Source organism: Arachis hypogaea, chromosome 19 (assembly GCF_003086295.3).
Source record: "Arachis hypogaea cultivar Tifrunner chromosome 19, arahy.Tifrunner.gnm2.J5K5, whole genome shotgun sequence".
NCBI lineage: Eukaryota > Viridiplantae > Streptophyta > Magnoliopsida > Fabales > Fabaceae > Arachis > Arachis hypogaea.
Window position 1 is genome coordinate 92,064,055 of NC_092054.1, and position 10,747 is coordinate 92,074,801.

The following is a 10,747-nucleotide window of genomic DNA, read 5'->3' on the forward strand; positions in this document are numbered from 1 at the left end:
TCCAGCCTGGGTTGTAAGTGTTGGAATGTGGATCATATGATTGCCTTTGTTGGTTTCCCACATAGTTAGCCTCATCCCAATCACCTCCTTCAATGCCTACTTCCTCTTGATCTTGTGTGTGTATTGCAGCCACTTGCTTTGTTTCTATTTGCCTGGTAAGCTCTGCTAGTTGCTTGGCAAACACCTTGTTTTGGGCTAGAATTGTATCAACATGGTTCAGCTCCATGACTCCCTTAGTGTTGTGCCTTTCTGATGCATAGTAGTACTCATTCTCAGCCACTGTCTCGATCACTTCAATGGCTTCTTCCACAGTCTTTTTCCTGTTCAATGAACCTCCTGATGAATGGTCTACAGCCTTCCTTGATTCATAAGAGAGCCCATCATAGAAGATGTGCAGTTGCACCCAATCATGGAACATGTTTGGTGGGCATTTCCTTGTCAAGTCCTTGAATCTCTCCCATGCCTCGTAGAGAGTTTCACCATCTTGTTGTCTAAAAGTCTGAACCTCAGATCGAAGCCTATTGACCTTTTGTGGAGGGTAGAAACATGCCAGAAACTTGCTTTCCACCTCATCCCATGTTGTTAGACTCCCCCTTGGGAATGATTCCAGCCACTTAGCTGCTTTGTCCCTAAGTGAAAATGGGAACAAAAGCAGTTTATAGGCATCTTCTTGGACTCCATTGGACTTCACAGTGTCACAAATTCTCAGGAATTTTGTGAGATGTTGGTTTGGGTCTTCATTAGCACTTCCTCCAAAGGAACAATGATTTTCCACAAGTGATATTAGCTGTGGCTTGAGCTCAAAATTGTTGGCCTGAATGGGTGGTTTCTGGATGCTACTACCACAATTCCCAGAGGTTGGGTTTATGTATGAACTAAGAACCCTCCTCTCAGGGATGGCATCGTTTCCATCAGCTCTCTCATGGTTGTGAGCTTCTCTATCCATGTTGAGATCTAAAGCTTCCTCAAAATTGTCCTCAGATTCTCCTTCAGATTCCTCTTCTCCCACTACTCTCTTCCCTCTTGCTTCCCTTCTAAGTCTATGAAGGGTCCTCTCTGGTTCGGTATATGGAGGAGTTGATGTCTCTCCTCTCCTACCTGTCATACAAGAACACAGCTCAAACACAACAAGTGAAATACTCTTGGTTAATGGAAGAGTATGGTTAGCTCAATTGAGGAATTAATTCAAACAGTTAGTGAGTCAGTGAGTTAGTTGCATGAATTTAAAGGCATAAAGAAGGAAAGCATGTAACCAAGTGCAGAAATTAAAATTCAACAGTATCTTGAACAGAATTAACAAAGCAAGAGAAAATTGCTCAATCTAGTTAGCTTCCAATTTGAGAATTGTCAATCGAAAACCAATCCCCGGCAACGGCGCCATAAACTTGATGCACATAAACTAGTTATGCTACGATTTAGGAAATTGCACGATCGGCAAAATTCCTTCCGGCAAGTGCACCGGTTATCGTCAAGTAAAAACTCACAATAGAGTGAGGTCGAATCCCACAAGGATTGGTTGAGTGAGCAATTCGGATTAGAAGTGTGTTCTAGTTGAGCGGAATCAAGATTGAGATGAGTATTGCGGAATGTAAAAGTGGCGGGAAAAGTAAATGACAAGAAATTGAAATGGCGGAATCTTAAATTGCATGAATTAAAGAGTAGAAACTAAATTGCTGAAATTAAAAGGGAATGGGGGTGATTGCATGAATTGAGTAGCAGAACGTAAAGAGAAAGTGGAAATCAGAATTGGGGAATTCATTGGGTTATAGGAGATATTGAGATCTCCGAATCAAAACATGTTTATCTCTTCCTCAACCAATGCGTTCATTGAATTTTGCTTGGCAATCTTATATGATTGGATCCCAATTCCTTGGCTCACCAATGCTCTCTAAAAACAAACAAATTCCCAATCCCTTGGTTTAAATGTTCATAAGAAGAGATGATGCTTGATCACTGATTATACCACACAATTTCATGAACCACAATTTGGTAGGATTACATGTCACAATATCCATCCAAACCCCAATCCAATCCACTGTGAGAAAGCTTCTCTAGCATGAATCCTCCATTCCTTTCCCAAGGCTCCGAAGGATTCCAAGTATGAGTAGTTTCTTTCCCAAGACAACTACTCAATGGAATTAGATCGAGAAGCTTTCTAACAAAATTCAAGAGAAAAGATTGAAGAAGAAGATAAACTATTATTGATTCATTGAATTACAATAGAGCTCCCTAACCCAATGAAAGGGGGTTTAGTGAATCATAGCTCTGAATTCAATTACAAAGAAAAGGAAAACTAGCTAAAAGTGAAAGTAAAAGTCTTCTCTAACTTAACTTCTATCCTATTTATACACTTTCTATATTGAGCTTCAGTTGTGCTTCTTGGGCTTTGAGGCCTCTCCTTGCTTTCCTTTTGCCTTGGGTTTATGATCCATAACTTGATGAGGTTGTTGATCCAAATCCTGTAACATTTATTGAGCCAACTTAGTGATAATCAAATAATGACACATGACTCAATAAATTGAGATTTCAAACTCATCAATCCTTCAGGCCCAATCCCATAAACCATGATATTCAATTGGGTTTCATACCAAAGTAAGTTTAAGTTAATATTTGTGCTCAAAGACTAACTTAAATCACAATATTTTTGGCCCAGAAACCTTTTCCAAGAGTGGCGTTTAAGTTGTAGTTTAAGCTTAAACTGCAGCTTAAACGCCAGACACTTCCAGTGAGGCCTTTTGTAGAAGCACGTTTAAGCTTCAGTTAAGGTTAAACTGAAGCTTAAACGTGGAAATGGAAGAAGGTAGCCCTGGAGAGTCATGTAGTCGAACACGTTTAAGCTTCAGTTTAAGGTTAAACTGAAGCTTAAACGTGGAGATAGGAAAGGCAGCCCTGGAGGTCGAACACGTTTAACCTCCAGTTTGAGGTTAAACTGGAGGTTAAACGTGGAAAAGGGTGGAGGCATACTGGAGGTCGAACACGTTTAACCTCCAGTTTGAGGTCAAACTGGAGGTTAAACGTGGAAGCTTAGAATGGTGGCCCTGGAGGTGTCGAACACGTTTAACCTCCAGTTTGAGGTCAAACTGGAGGTTAAACGTGGAAATGGAGAGAGCAACCCTGGAGTAGAAAAGCTGTCGAACACGTTTAAGCTCCAGTTTGAGTCAAACTGGAGCTTAAACGTGGAATGGCTCCCTGGTACTCTTCCTGGTTCTGGCGTTTAACCTCCAGTTTGAGGTCAAACTGGAGGTTAAACGTGGAATGCTCCTTAAGTGAGGCTTTTCATTCTGGCGTTTAACCTCCAGTTTGAGGTCAAACTGGAGGTTAAACTTCAATCCCAGCATTTCTTATCCTTCATGATTTTGGCGTTTAAGCTCCAGTTTAGGCTTAAACTGGAACTTAAACTCCACATGTGATATTCAAGCTTCCTTTATTGATTTTGTTGCTTCCTTGCTTAGCCTCTTCTTCCCTGAAATCATCCAACAATTGCATCAAAGTCTTGCAAAATTTCATGAGAAATCTTCCATTCATAGCATTTAAGTAATATAACTAAAACTCATGGATTTGCATCAAAATCATATTGTTTGGATGGTTCATTACTTTGTTCTTCATTTAACCATTTTTGGTTACTTTAAGCTCAAGAAAATGCATAAAACAACTAAAACTAACAGAAAAATGCTAGTGAAACTAGCCTATGATGCCTTGGCATCACAACACCAAACTTAATACTTGCTTGTCCCTAAGCAAGTCCTGAGTTATTTGAGAAGAAAGTATGAAACAGAAAGCAATTACATTGGCTATATTAGCAAGCATTTGAAGTTCATCAGAAGGGTTTTATGCAGAAAGTTGCAGCATCACTTTTTCATACTTATCAGGTAGGATTATCACTTTTTCATTGCATCCATCAAACATTGCTATGGCCTCTTGTTATTCTTATGTCTTTGGCACTTTTCTCTTCTTTGTTTTTCTTTTCTTTTTCTTAGAGCTTCTTTTGCTCCTTGTTTGCTTAGTGTCATGTGTTGCACAAGCCTTTGGCATTTTCTTTTTCTTATCAGTGCACTACACATATCCACTTTAGGCATTTTAGTTCACATTTCTTCTTGAGACATTGGTGCCCAGCACCTCTTTGTGTGACTAAATGTTTTGTATTTAGGTTGCTCTTGATAATGGACTTTTGGTTGATAATCCCGGGTTAGTTAACCCAAGTTACCAAGTGTTGAAACACTCCTCAGAACCTATTCATCCAAGCATATCCTTAATACATAAACACCACAGGCATTTGTCTCAGAAGTTCAAACCATTGGTACCTAGCTTATTTTCTCAATTTTTTTTTTGCTTTTTGGTTGCCTTTTTCCGTGGCTTTTTCTTTTTCTTTTTCTTTCTTTTTCATGGCCAAAGACATTTATTCATCAAGATCCATAGACAATTTTCACTTTCTACATAAAAAATGATAATTCTACACTCTAATTTTAGTGATCTGACTAAACAATCAAGCATGCATACCACCACTTAATTCTACTTGATTTGTCACTAATTTAGCCAAGTTACTTTTGTTCAAACTTTTCTTTTATTTTTGGAAACAGAACAAGCATGGCACGCACTTGTTTAAGAAGGTGAAGTTATATCCAAACATCTAGGCATTCACTTTATTCAAAGCAATTAACAAACAGACATACTAAAAAAACTACACATTCCAGAAAGATTCAACATTTACAGTTAAACCAGAACACGCATGCTTTTGTTTGCCCTTTTTAAAGAATTATCAAGGAACAATACCACCTTGTGAAATTCCTTGTTTTCTCTTTGTTGTCAGGAAACAATTTGATTTCTCCTTCTTCTTCCTAAATGTTGCTTCATGCTTTAAGGTTCTTGTTTCCTTTCCTGCAAAGAGTAATGAAGTTGCTTGCTTCTCAAGCACTTGAGTGGTTAGCTCAACTATGTGTGGGTAAGTATCGGATTCTTAGATTGGTGTGTGAACACCAAACTTAGTCTCCCACTTACTTCTCTCTGTTCTTTGAATCCTTGAGTTATCTTGGAATGATGTTGCTACTAAGGGTTTTAAGCATTTCTGTGACTGCTTAGAATAGTTGTTCCTTTCATATAATTCAAAGGTTGTTGTGTTCAGTTGATCTTTATGGTGGAACACCAAACTTAGAGTCACACATTCCCCTTTGACTTATTGATCCATGAATTCATTGTTTGGTGTGAAACACCAAACTTAATTCTTTGCAATGCACAGAAACTACTTTACCCTTTTTATTGAAACAAATAAAAGAAACAGCAACAAGGTATTACCTCAGGTTGGGTTGCCTCCCAACAAGCGCTTCTTTAACGTCATTAGCTTGACGGTCAGCTTCCTCAGTTGAGGTGATATTTAACTTTGTCCTTCTCCTCCACATCTCCCAAGTAATGTTTGAGTCTTTGACCGTTAACAATGAAGGTTCGTTGTGACTTTTCTTCCATGATTTCTACTTGTCCATAATTGGAGACCTTGGTGACAAGGAATGGTCCAGACCACCTTGATTTTAGCTTTCCTGGAAATAGCTTCAGCCTAGAATTGTAGAGCAATACTTTTTGCCCTTCTTCAAATTTCCTTGGGGCTATGTTGCTGTCATGCTTCTTCTTTGCTCTTTCTTTGTAAATTTTGGCATTCTCATAAGCTTCCGCTCTGAATTCTTCCAACTCTTGAATTTGCAACATCCTTCTTTCTCCAGCGGCTTTGTTGTCCAAGTTCAGAAGTTTCAAGGCCCAGTATGCCTTGTGCTCCAACTCCAGTGGCAGATGGCAAGCTTTTCCATATACTAGTTGGTAAGGAGACATTCCAATTGGTGTTTTGAAAGCTGTCCTATATGCCCAAAGAGCATCATCTAGCTTAATCGACCAGTCCTTCCTTGAAGTTCCCACAGTTTTTCCAGGATCTTTTGAGTTCTCTGTTAGATATTTCGGCTTGCCCACTTGTCTGTGGATGGTATGGTGTGGCTACCCTGTGTTTGACTCCATATTTTAGAAGCAATGCCTCTAATGGTTTGTTGCAAAGTGGCTTCCTCCATCACTGATGATTGCTCTTGGAACCCCAAAACGGCAAAAAATGTGTTTTCTGAGGAAGTTCATGACTACCTTATTATCATTGGTTGGAGTTGCTATTGCTTCAACCCATTTGAGACATAGTCTACTGCCACAAGAATGTAATTATTTGAGTATGAGGAGGGAAATGGTCCCATGAAATCTATCCCCCATACATCAAACAATTCAAGTTCCAGAATGAATTGTTGTGGCATTTCATTTCTTCTTGGCAGTTCCCAGCTTTCTGGCATTCATGGCAGTGCTTCACTAATTCTTTTGCATCTTTGAAGATAGTGGGCCAATAAAAACCACACTGCAACACCTTAGCTGCTGTTCTTTCTCCTGCAAAGTGCCCTCCATAAGTGGAGCCATGGCAGTCCCATAAAACTTCCCTTCCTTCTTCCTCGGATATGCATCTTCTGAGTATGCCATCGGAACATTTTTTGAACAAGTATGGTTCGTCCCAGATGAAGTATTTGGCATCATTTACCAATTTCTTCCTTTGATGTTTGTTAAATTCCAAAGGTAAACTCCCAGTGGCCTTGAATTTGCTATGTCTGCAAACCAGGGTGCTTTGTGAATTACCATGAGTTGTTCATCAGGAAAGCACTCATTTAATGTGTGCTTTGTGTGCTTCCTTCTTCACATGGTATCCTTGATAAATGATCTGCCACCTTGTTCTCTACACCCTTCTTGTCTTTGATTTCAATGTCAAATTCCTGCAACAAAAGAACCCATCTAATAAGTCTTGGTTTAGATTCTTGTTTAGCAAGTAAATATTTTAAAGCTGAATGATCAGTGAAGACAATGACTTTAGATCCAATGAGATAAGATCTAAATTTTCAAATGCAAAGACTATTGCCAAGAGTTCTTTTTCAGTGGTTGTGTAATTCTTTGGTTAGCATTCAAGACTTTACTGGCATAATAAATCACATGCACCAAATTGTCTTTCCTTTGTCCTAACACGCCCCAATAGCAAGGTCTGATGCATCACACATCAGTTCAAAAGGTAAGTTCCAATCAGGTGGGGCAATGATAGGTGCAGAGGAAAGTTTTTGCTTCAAAAGTTCATAGGCTAGCATACAATTTTTATCAAATACAAAGGGTGTATCAGAGACAAGCAAGTTACTCAAAGGTTTGGCTATTTTAGAAAAGTCTCTAATAAACCTTCTGTAAAAACCAGCGTGTCCCAAAAACTCCTAACTGCCTTGACATTACTTGGTGGAGGTAGTTTTTCAATGATTTCCACCTTAGCTCTGTCCACCTCCATGCCTCTATTAGAGATTTTGTGGCCAAGGACTATTCCTTCTGTGACCATGAAATGACACTTTTCCCAGTTTAATACTAGGTTAGTCTCTTGGCACCTCTTAAGCACCAAGGCAAGGTGGTGTAGGCAGCTGGGAAAAGAATCCCCAAAACAGAAAAATCGTCCATGAAGACCTCAATAAATTTTTCAATCATGTCTGAAAAGATGGACAGCATGCATCTTTGGAAAGTGGCAGGTGCATTGCACAATCCAAAGGGCATGCGTCTATAAGCAAAAACTCCATATGGACAAACAAATGATGTTTTCTCTTGATCACTCGGATCAACTACTATTTGGTTGTATCCTGAATATCCATCCAAGAAGCAATAGTAAGCATGTCCGGCAAGCCTTTCAAGCATCTGATCCATGAATGGGAGTGGGAAATGATCCTTTCTGGTGGCTTCATTGAGCTTCCTGTAGTCTATGCACATCCTCCACCCAGTGACGGTTCTTGTGGGTATGAGTTCGTTCTTCTCATTTGGTACCACAGTTATGCCACCTTTCTTGGAACTACATGGATGGGACTAACCCATGGGCTATCAGAAATGGGGTAGATTACCCCTGCCTGCCATAACTTCTGACTTCCTTTTGTACCACTTCTTTCATGACGGGATTCAATCTTCTCTGAGCTTGAATGGAGGGTCTAGCATCCTCTTCTAACAAGATTTTATGCATGCATATGGATGAACTTATCCCCTTCAAATCAGCTAGGGTCCATCCAATGGCATCTTGATGAGTTTGCAGCACCTTGATCAATTCTTCTTCCTGTTCTTGGCTCAGGGCGAGCTAATGATAACAGGGTGACTCTCATCACTACCCAAGTATGCATACTTGAGATTAGGGGGCAAGCTTTGAGCTCAGGTTTTGGTGCTTCCTTTTCTTCTTTCACTTCTCTGGCATGCTTAGCATGGTTGTGTCAGCACCCTTGATATCACTAACTTCAATATCCTTGGTGAACTCCTCCTCTGCCATTCCTTTATTGTTTCCTCAAAAGTTTCTTGTACTGCAATGTCCACTACATCAACCCTCATGCATTCCCTTAGTGATTCTGATGGATAGCTCATTGCCTTGAATACATTAAACACCAATTTCTCATCATGTAGTCTAAGAGTGAGTTCACCCTTTTGTACATCTATGATGGCTCCAGCAGTAGCTAGGAAGGGTCTTCCCAGAATTATTGAAGCTTTGGCTTCTTCCTCCATATCTAACACCACAAAATCAGCAGGAAATATAAATTCTCCCACTTTCACCAACAAATCCTCAACTATCCCATGAGGGAATTTAAAAGTTCGATCTGCCAATTGGAGGGCCATTCTTGTTGTTTGGCTTCCTCAATCTTCATTCTTCTCATCATTGTTAGCGACATCAAATTGATGCTGGCCCCTAAATCACACAAGGCCTTCTCCACCATGACTTCTCCTATAATGCAGGGGATTTGGAAACTGCCTGGGTCCTTCAATTTCTGAGGCAATTTGTGCTGAATGATGCACTGCATTCTTCAGTTAACAACACAGTTTCCTCATTTCTCCAGCTTCTCTTCTTGGTCATTAATTCTTTTAAGAATTTTGCATAGAGTGGCATTTGCTCTATTGCCTCAGCAAAGGGAATGTTGATTTGAAGCTTCTTGAAAATCTCCAAGAACCTGGAGAATTGGCCATCCTTTTCACTTTTCATCAAACGTTGAGGATAAGGTGCTTTAGGTGTGTAAGGCTTCAGACCTCTTTTTCTTTTTCTTTTGTTGCAAACGGTGTAACAGATTGTCCTTGTTCTTTGTCTTTCACATTTTCCTTTGCTTCATCCTCTGTGGTTTCCCTTGAAATCTCCTTTAGATTCTTTCCACTTCTGAGGGTTATGGCCTTACATTCCTCCCTTGCAATAGCCTTGGCAGCATGAGAACGCTTGTCCCAGGGGCTTGCTTAGTCAAATACAAAATTTGATTTTCTAGCTTCTGGATGGCAGCTCCTTGGTTTTGCAAGTTAGAATTTACTTCTTCCTTAAAAGCTTTCAATTCAATTATGTCTTGGCTCATGGTTGCAAGCATTCCTTCTATCCGGTTTAATTGATCTTGAAATTGTTGGTTCGGATTAGGTTGGGTATGTTGATTATTTTGGCCATGATATGATGGTTGGGGGTAAGTGTTTTGTGTGGCTTGGTATGATCTTTGGTTGGAGTTTTGGTATGTGGAATTGTTATGTTGGTTGTGGTTGTAAGGTTTGTGGTTTTGTGGTTGGGTTTTGGTTTCCCCACCCAAAGTTTGGGTGGTTTCTCCAGCCTGGGTTGTAAGTGTTGGAATGTGGATCATATGATTGCCTTTGTTGGTTTCCCACATAGTTAGCCTCATCCCAATCACCTCCTTCAATGCCTATTCCTCTTGATCTTGTGTGTGTATTGCAGCCACTTGCTTTGTTTCTAATTGCCTGGTAAGCTCTGCTAGTTGCTTGGCAAACACCTTGTTTTGGGCTAGAATTGTATCAACATGGTTCAGCTCCATGACTCCCTTAGTGTTGTGCCTTTCTGATGCATAGTAGTACTCATTCTCAGCCACTGTCTCGATCACTTCAATGGCTTCTTCCACAGTCTTTTTCCTGTTCAATGAACCTCCTGATGAATGGTCTACAGCCTTCCTTGATTCATAAGAGAGCCCATCATAGAAGATGTGCAGTTGCACCCAATCATGGAACATGTTTGGTGGGCATTTCCTTGTCAAGTCCTTGAATCTCTCCCATGCCTCGTAGAGAGTTTCACCATCTTGTTGTCTAAAAGTCTGAACCTCAGATCGAAGCCTATTGACCTTTTGTGGAGGGTAGAAACGTGCCAGAAACTTGCTTTCCACCTCATCCCATGTTGTTAGACTCCCCCTTGGGAATGATTCCAGCCACTTAGCTGCTTTGTCCCTAAGTGAAAATGGAACAAAAGCAGTTTATAGGCATCTTCTGGACTCCATTGGACTTCACAGTGTCACAAATTCTCAGGAATTTTGTGAGATGTTGGTTTGGGTCTTCATTAGCACTTCCTCCAAAGGAACAATGATTTTCCACAAGTGATATTAGCTGTGGCTTGAGCTCAAAATTGTTGGCATGGGTGGTCTGGATGCTACTACACAATCAGGGTGGTTTGTATGAACTAAGAACCCTCCCTCACATCCCCCCACCCCACCCAAAATCTCCCAGCCTCCTCTCCCCCTCCCCTTCCCCCCCTCTCCCGTATTGGAGGATTTCTTCTACTGTCATACAAGAACACAGCTCAAACACAACAAGTGAAATACTCTTGGTTAATGGAAGAGTATGGTTAGCTCAATTGAGGAATTAATTCAAACAGTTAGTGAGTCAGTGAGTTAGTTGCATGAATTTAAAGGCATAAGAAGAAGCTGTAACCAAGTGGCCG

The 10,747-nt window shown here is 40.3% G+C and overlaps 2 non-coding genes across 2 annotated transcripts; both read left to right on the plus strand.

The window, feature by feature from the left end:
- The first annotated feature begins 416 nt into the window (after nucleotides 1-416).
- LOC112781850 (small nucleolar RNA R71) lies at nucleotides 417-520 on the plus strand. The gene has a single exon (XR_003192603.1). It is a non-coding gene; the product is annotated as a small nucleolar RNA R71 (small nucleolar RNA).
- A 9,524-nt stretch (nucleotides 521-10,044) lies between these two features.
- LOC112781852 (small nucleolar RNA R71) lies at nucleotides 10,045-10,148 on the plus strand. The gene has a single exon (XR_003192605.1). It is a non-coding gene; the product is annotated as a small nucleolar RNA R71 (small nucleolar RNA).
- Nucleotides 10,149-10,747: the final 599 nt, after the last annotated feature.